The sequence below is a fragment of the Chelonia mydas genome, chromosome 2, assembly GCF_015237465.2.
Source record: "Chelonia mydas isolate rCheMyd1 chromosome 2, rCheMyd1.pri.v2, whole genome shotgun sequence".
NCBI classification, from domain to species: Eukaryota; Metazoa; Chordata; order Testudines; family Cheloniidae; genus Chelonia; species Chelonia mydas.
Window position 1 is genome coordinate 105,896,755 of NC_057850.1, and position 7,698 is coordinate 105,904,452.

The window sequence follows — 7,698 nt, forward strand, 5'->3', positions numbered from 1 at the left end:
TCCCTCTGCTCCCATTGACTGCTCTCCTTCTCCGGGCCTTTCATCCTCCTTAACGGCGCAGGGGCTGTCTGACCAGAGGTGGGACACATCTACAGTGTGCCGGAAAGCCTCACCAACATACCTTAGCTGCTCCAGTTCCACCACTCTGGCCTCCAAAGCCTGTACACGGTCTCTGAGGGCCAGGAGCTCCTTGCACCGAATGCATACATACGCCACCCGCCCACAGGGTAGGTAATCATACATGCTACACTGAGTGCAATAAACAGGATAGTCCCCCACTCTGCTGCTGGGCTTCTGACTGCATTTTTCTCCTACAGTTACCTCGGTTAATGATAGGGGTTTTGTTTAAATCAAGACATTTTGATTATAGTTTAAAGGTTTTAAAGAATGGCAAGGGTACCTCGCCCCCTTCCCAACTCCTTCTCGAAACTCCCTGTTAGCGGTCCCTGGTCACAAAGCTCCCTGGTTGCTTGCTCACTGCTTTATAAAGCCCTGGCTTTCTTGATAGCCCCTCCCCCGATTAAGGCTCAGCCAATGAACAGAGGCTTCTAGATTTCAAACCTTGTTTGGAAGCTCACAGCTTCCAACTGCCAGCAACAGCAAACAGTCCTTCAAACAAACAAACAGACAAACACAAGCTCAGCACACAGCAAGTAACCCCCAAACACATCACACAGGGTGTGACCATTTTCACAGCCTTGAGTGATGTAGTTAAGCTGACCTAACTTTGTAGTGGAGACCAACCTTTAGCTTTAAATAAAGGAAATGGTAGGAATAAGCCCAATGTTAGCAGGCAGTGAAGTGGGGTGTATAATAGGTAACAAACTCTTGATTTGGATTTTCTGAGGCACGCTGGTTCCTTGTGTTCTGCTTATATAAGAACTATTTTACATGCCTTTGAAGTATATTGGAACCAGTATCAACAGACAGGGCATTTCAACAGGCTCAGGAGCTTTGGTGTACAAATGGAAAACTGCGGCTTGGAGGGAACTGGGGATGGAAACAATTTTGTCTGGCGAGAGATGAGTGTCTCTGGCTAGAGGCAATACTAGAAAGGGTAGGGTGGGGAGCGGGATCTGTGAGCGGGATAATCATATGTGCTGCACTAATCCATTTACACCTGTGTAATTTTCTCCTTTGATTCTCATGTATTTAATAGGGCCATTGGGGAAGGCATCCTCACACTCTTTATTTTAATCTGTTTGATGCTACTGTACTCCATTTCTTTTGGAACTGAATTCCAAAAATGGATCAGCTCATGCCTCTCCTCACTCCTCCCAAAAAAGTCTTTCAAGGGTGACTGTCTCCCAAAGCTATTTTTACTCTGTTCATGTGTTAGTTAAAGTTTATACAGCAAAACTTATCCTTAAGTGACTATACAAGGGACCAGTGCTTAACAGACATGGTCTTGTCATACAACTGGTGCAGAATTGTACACCATGGGCCAGATCCTCAACTTCTTTAAATTGGTGTAGCTCCACTAAAGTTGATTTACAGTAGCTGAGGTTCTGGCCCCTTTATGGTTGAAGCAGTTTCTTAACACAGGAAGTTTCTTAATAAAAGTGGCTTCCTGAACAGGCTTCACTCTAAATGAAACTGGGCCTTAAGAGGGAGCAGTCTGGAAATGTGAACAGCCTGCTGTTGCTTTGCCTTACCTGTCAACTAACTGATATCTTTTTTTAAACGATGCCCCAGTCTCATACCCATAAACAATGTGATAAAAAACAAAAGTGCTTTACACCAAATATCAGTAGGTGAATGACTGGCTGGAAAGGCACTACAATCTGCAGAAATAAAACTCTGCATTCATTCACTCTGATATATGAAATCATAACATGTAATAAACTCAGGCTGATCACACTGTGTATAAAGGCTGTATATATACTGAGTTTATAAAGGTTTAATAAATGATCAATAGAGATTTAAAATAAATACTTAATCAACTGTTGTTGGTTATTATAGAATCCAAGTTGCTTACAATTGGTTCTGTTAGCCATCTATTACACTCTCTACTGATGAGCTCATAAACATTTATTACATATACTACTTGTATGTAACATAGTTACATCTATTAATAATTTATTTACCTTTTATGAGGGAGTCTCATGTATGAAGATGCAGAGAAAACATATATATGAGGTCAGACCTATGCAAAAATCACAAATATGGTGAGATATGGGACAGACAAGATTGTCTATGACCATTGCAGGCTTGTTTTGCACTGTTCATGTTTTTCGCATAAGGTGTTAATGTGCCTTGCTTCTGGTTGGTTAACAGCAACATAATAAATCTAACACTACCTAGCTCTGTCATGGACTGTAGCTTCCCAGTTGCTTGGGTCAACCTGACAGGCTTTGAAGTTTGATTTCAGTGTATCTTTATATTGTTTTCATGGTGGCCAGTACTGTACATCTGACAATAATTAAAGATTTTGATATTGGGAATCTTGTCCCACGATTTGACCCTGCAAACAGACCAAAGCTGGCACATATAGACCTGATCAAGTTTCCGAACGTGGCAGCAATATGTTGTTCATGTCTCAGAACCACACAGAAGTATTACAAGGATTACTGACCAACAGACATGTAGCTTAGTGCTGGTTTTGATGCTGCTATCATTCCAGCGGCAGTGTGACAGCATTCCAAATTCAGAGCTGGCGTTGGCTATGTGAGGGGTGATCTTCTAATCCAGTGTGGCATTTTGTGACAGCATATCCCTAACTGGCAAAACTCCTCCACAAACTTGAAGAGTTTTGTTGATCTTAATAATTGGGCAGACATGTCCAGGTTGGTATAGAACTTCAGTTTTCTTTAGGCTGATTGTTAAACCAAAATGATTACTTGGCTCATGCCGTCAATCAGTTGTACACTGAATGTCAGCAATTGAGTGAGCAACCAGTGTGCAGTCTTCAGCAAATAAAAGCTCTTGAGTAAATACATCTATGAGCACAGAAGGAATGCAGATTGAACAACTTCCCATCAGTGCAGAACTGGATAAATATGCCTGTCAATGTCATGAAATGTTGAGTACAGCTGGAAAAAGGGCAGAACAGAGCATGGGAGCCAGCACACAACTTTGTTTGGTGACTGAAAAGTGGGTCTGATACCTTGCCATTTTCCACTACTTGGGCCATCATCCCATCATAGACGGACCGAATGACAGAAATAAACTTTTCAGGGCATCCAAAGACTAACAAGTTTCCAGCGCCCTCACTATTTACAGAGTCAAAAGCTTTAGCTGAGTTGAACACCACATAAAGACCATGGTTTTGCTACTCCTGAAGCTGATTAGACATGATCCTCACAGCCTTAGTGCCCTGTCCAGACGAAAATCCACATTGAGACTCTGAGATGTTGGCTTCCACAAGACAGATGTCAAGTCCATTCAATATGACCACTACAAGCATTTTTGCAGCAACAGAGAATAGGGAAATGCTCCAGTGTCTATCACAGTTTGCCCTATGACCCTTATATTGATGGAGGTGGACAATATTGGCATACTTAAAATCCTGTGACATCAAGTCTTGCTCCCAGATGATGTAGAAGAGCCATGTGAGGTGCCTTGCAATGTGGTAGCAAGTCTGCTTATTGATCTGTGCTGGAATGCTGTCCAGTCCAGGTACTTTCCCTGGTGATATCTGCTTGATTGCTGTTATGGTCTCTCATAAGATGGTGTTTAGTGCAAGTTCTTCTTTTAAAGGGCATTGGGGAAGAGAATTAATTGCTTCAGAAATGTTGGAAGGGTGTCTAAGAAGTGAACTGAAATGTTTGGTCCATCAGTCAAGTCTTTTTTTTTTTTTTGTCAGTTACGAGCAGATTGCTGTCCAGTGTGCACACAGTGGTTATCCTATTGCACCTGGGGTCATAAACACATGAAGGCTAGCAGAAAAGCTTTTGGTGTCTTTGTGGTCTGCTGCCAGTTGTAATGCTGCTGCTTTCTTTTCCCACCACTGGTTTTTCATTTGCTGAAGTCTGGTCTGAATCATCTGTTTTGCTCAATGATATGCAGCCTTCCTAACTGCCAAATCCTTGTTGTCTTTGTAAGCTTGAGGCATGGCATGCAGTGAGTTTGAGAGCTGATATATTTTTGGGGTCATTCTCCTCAAACCCGTCCTGACGTTTCCTCTTAAAGCAGAGAGCTTCAACAGCCATATTATATGTTGTGTCCCAAAAATATTTCCAGGCTATCTGAACATCCACTGAGGCTTCTGTAAGTGAGGGAAATACTTCAATGAGTTTCTATTGGAATTCAGATTTTGTCAGAGTTTTCCAGGCTTTAAATATTGGGGGTTTTTTTCTTCACTGTCTTGAGTCACCATCTATGCTGCTGGAAAGAATACAGAAGGACATTTAACTTCTTAAAAGTCTATGGTCTGATCAGCAGTGGATGTTTCTCCTGACATGACTGAACCTGACAGTGCAGAGATCTCTTTGCCATACAATAACATAATTGATGATGTACCAGTGTTTTGAATGAGGGTGAATCCAAATCATCTTATACTTGTTGGCCTATTGAAACACTGTATTGGTGTTGACTAGATTGTATGTGGCGCATTTGGAAAGTGGTAGCAAGCTGTTAAGCTATCACGGAGTTGGTAGTGGAAACTGTATTATATTGCCGCGTGATGCATAGTTACAACCAACCCTGGCGTTGAAATCACCTAAAATGATCAGCTTATTATATGGGACTGACCAGATGATATTCTTGAAGGTTTGATAGAAGTCCTCCTTATCCTCATCTGGATGGATCATTGTCAGTGCCTATGCACTGGTGACGGAAGCATAACATTGGCCTTGCTATAGGTTGCAGAAGAGCTTAAGTCTGTCATTGGTACCCTTTGGCCATGACTCAAGTTTGTGGGAAATCAAAGAGGGCATGGCAAACCCCACACCAGGGCATCTGTGTTCATCCTCAGATTTGCTAATCCACTAAAGCAGTGATACCCAGACTGAGGCTCGAGATGTGTCTTCTGCGGCTCTTTGCAGCACATATTAAAACATTCTGATTTAATTATTAACCAATCAGGATGCTTTTACTATGATCACGTGTTTCCTGCTCATGAAGAGCTGTTGTAGGGCTGTAGATAGTATTATAGTCAACAAAACAATTCACACTACTGTGTTTCTTTTGGGTAATGTTGGTTACTAATTTGGCTTCTGAACCATTGAGGTCTGAGGATCACTGCAGTAAAGTATTACCAGTACCCACTTCTTATAGCTGTGACTCACCAGTAAGTCTTGTCTCACTGAATGCAGCAATATCTACATTGTACCGCACCAATACTCTACAACCGTGATACTCAGACCTCAGGGGTTTAGGAGCCAAATTAGTGATCAACATTACCCAAAAGAGCCACAGTAGTGTAGCTGGCTAGACAGTAGAACCTCAGTTATGAACACAAGAGTTACGAACTGACCAGTCAACCCCACGCCTCATTTGGAACTGGAAGTACTCAATCAGGCAGCAGCAGAGACAAAAAAAAAAACAAATACAGTATAGTACTATGTTAATTGTAAACTACTAAAAAATAAAGGGAAAGTTTTAAAAAAAGATTTGACTAGGTAAGGAAATTTTCTGTCCTTGTTTCATTTAAATTAAGATGGTTAAAATTAGCATTTTTCTTCTGCATCATAAAATTTCTAAGCTGTATTAAGTCACTGTTCAGTTGTAAACTTTTAAAATAACAACCATAACCCTTTGTTCTGAGTTATGAACGTTTCAGAATCACAAACAACCTCCATTCCAGAGGATTTTGGAACTCTGAGGTTCTACATTAGTACTATATATTCCTATTTAAACAGTATGACAGGAAATAGTTTATATATCACAGCAAATAAGTTAATAACTTAGCTTGAGTTGATAACATAGTAAAAGCATCGTGATTGCTTAATAACTTAGATTGGTTAATAATTAAATCACAAAGTGCTTTAATATCATGTGCTGCACAGAGCCACCAGAGACCTGTTAAAGAACCACCTGCAGCTTCTGAGCCTCAGTCTGAGTATCACTGCTCTACAGAATATAGCAGTTCTATGCTCAGGTCCATTGCCTCCATTGAAGAGTGTGAGAAAATTCCAAGTTGCAAGATGTATTTGGGTCTTCCTTCTATTTAGACAGCAGACAGGCACAATGACCACTCGGAGTACCACACCTGAGAAGTATGGGTGGATTAAGCATTTTTTATGGATTTTTTTTTTTCCATCCCCTTTCCCATTTGAGAAGAGGAACACTGTTCCTAGATAGGACTACTCTGACAGGTATGAATGTGGGATCTGCTCCAGTTGACGCTGAATGACCATTAATCCTGGGCCTCCTGTGTGCAGGGTTGTGACAAAGGACTTCACCAGTATCCTCTGCCTGTTCCCATCACCTCACCATAAAACTTGGATTAAGAGGTTGCAGAGTCAGTGTTGTGTTGCTGAATCTCCTTCACTGTGCTGGATCATAGTGGGGAAAGGTGTGTGCAGTCCAGTCCACTCTCTCATCCACACAAGCTAGGTACCATGCTGCTGTAGAAACTGTAATGAGTAGGGTAGCAAACATGGATTCAGACTCAGGTTCAGAGTCCCTTGTTCTAGCAGATGCCATTGACCATTCATGGTTCCTCTGTCTTTACGGAGTTACTTCTAGAACGGCAATTATGTGCCCCTGTACTCTGCAGGCTTATTTGATGGCAGCCTACCTCTGGGTTCTGGGTCACCTTCCCAGGAGCAGCACCATCTGCCTTCCAGCGCATCCCCAGGTTGTGGATAGTAGAATGCCCTCTATATCTGGAGGGCAGCTGTGCTATAAACAGGAAAACCTGTCAAGTAAGCAGTCACGGACAATCTCATGGCAGCACCAACAGTGTGTGATGGAGCAGCAAGTGGTGATGCTGACCTATAAAATATCACAGAGGCCTAATGACTAATTAACCCTTTATAAACTGTTAATAAATGTACCATTAATGTAAAGGGTGTCCCTCCCAGGGTTTTAACTGTAAAATAGCTTTTTCTATATTTTGGTGGAATAATCAGCATTTTTCAGGCTTCTGAAAACATAAAACATTAAGTGGCATCTATTGGTTAGATTTTATTTAATCGGTAATAATCCAGACATACCATCTTAATTCCACTAGCAAAAAAGATAAGAAAAATAATCGGTCCCTTTTTGCTATTTCTAAAAGAAAGGGGAGTTTTTGTCTGGAGCTGTGACGCTCCCAACAGTGACACAAGAATGTGAGTACCAACGTCAAGGCAGACTGTTAAAAGCCAGGGCACAAACCTCTAATTGGTTGTGAGTTCTAAACTTAGATTTCACCAACCAACTGCATGAAGAGCAAACTCCTCAGGCACTTTAACAGCCATAACACAGAGAGACAGTCTCCTTGGGTGGGTACTCCGGCCTGTCTTGCCACCCAGCTGAGTGCATCTCTGTGACAGATGGGCCCTTACAGCAAGAATCACAGCAGTATTCAAGTAGCTCCAGTCCCTTACCCCAGGGCAAGTGCACTTTAGGTCTCACACCAAAGACAATGCTTGCAGCTAATCATATAGTAAACTATATGAAGACTTATTAAATAGGAAAAGGGAATTAGAGAATTATTTACAAGGTTAAAGCAAGCAAACAGACAAATGAATTAGTTACAGACTTAGGTTTCAAAAGAAACTATAGGCTTTTATAATCAACAAGTGCTATTTGACCTTTAGGGCTAACCCA